This window comes from Cynoglossus semilaevis, chromosome 11 (assembly GCF_000523025.1).
Source record: "Cynoglossus semilaevis isolate Cse_v1.0 chromosome 11, Cse_v1.0, whole genome shotgun sequence".
Lineage (NCBI taxonomy): Eukaryota > Metazoa > Chordata > Actinopteri > Pleuronectiformes > Cynoglossidae > Cynoglossus > Cynoglossus semilaevis.
The window spans coordinates 1,111,304-1,112,045 of NC_024317.1; the positions used below are offsets into that span (position 1 = coordinate 1,111,304).

The 742-nt window shown below is 45.8% G+C and overlaps 1 protein-coding gene across 1 annotated transcript in view; it reads right to left on the bottom strand.

The window, feature by feature from the left end:
• The window catches only part of LOC103385726 (semaphorin-3F), a 38,203-nt gene that overhangs the window by 19,059 nt on the left and 18,402 nt on the right, over positions 1-742 (bottom strand). The gene's annotated exons all lie outside the window — the stretch shown is intronic.

Consider the following 742-nt stretch of genomic DNA (forward strand, 5'->3'; position numbering starts at 1 on the left):
AAACACAAACCACAGCCGTGGTCAGGAGACCAGTGTAGGCTGCTCAGATCTGGCAACCCAACGCCGCGAGCTCTGCCAACATTCTTTCATTCTTCCTCATCTACTCTTCATTTACTTTACAAATGACTAACACACACACACACACACACACACACACACCCCCCACCCCAGCCATATTTATGAGGTGGTGGTCTGCAGACCTCCCATCAGTCTGTGTTCAGTTCAGTTTTAGAAGCTCCGTCTGTTTGTTTCTCCTCTCACTGTCAGTTCTGTGTCTGTGGCTCAGTGGAAAAAACCTCCTCAGTCATTGATCAGTTATTGATTTTCTCCAATATTCCTGGTGTTGGTTCATGTTCTTGTTCTTTTCTTTCTTCTCTAGTGATTCCAAATGTAGATCCAGATGGAACAGAGTCTGAGACTAGGATCACACTGGGGGGGGGTCAATATATCGCCATGACTATAGTATCGCAATACCTCGTATCGTTGCCCCGCATCGCGATATTTCTCGTATCGTCAGATCCCTGCCGATGGACTGTCAGTATATAAAGTGTCTCCAACCACAGCAGTGAAACCACAAACGTCAGAAGAGTGAAGCTGAAAAATCAAATATTCTCCTCGTAGACGATCACTGAAGGTGGAACTAAAAAAAAAACAGTTCCACCACCGAGGACAGAACAGTTATTTCCTCCTGCTCTCAAACGTTCAGGGCAATTCACCGTGTGAGTTTCAGTTACACTGGGTG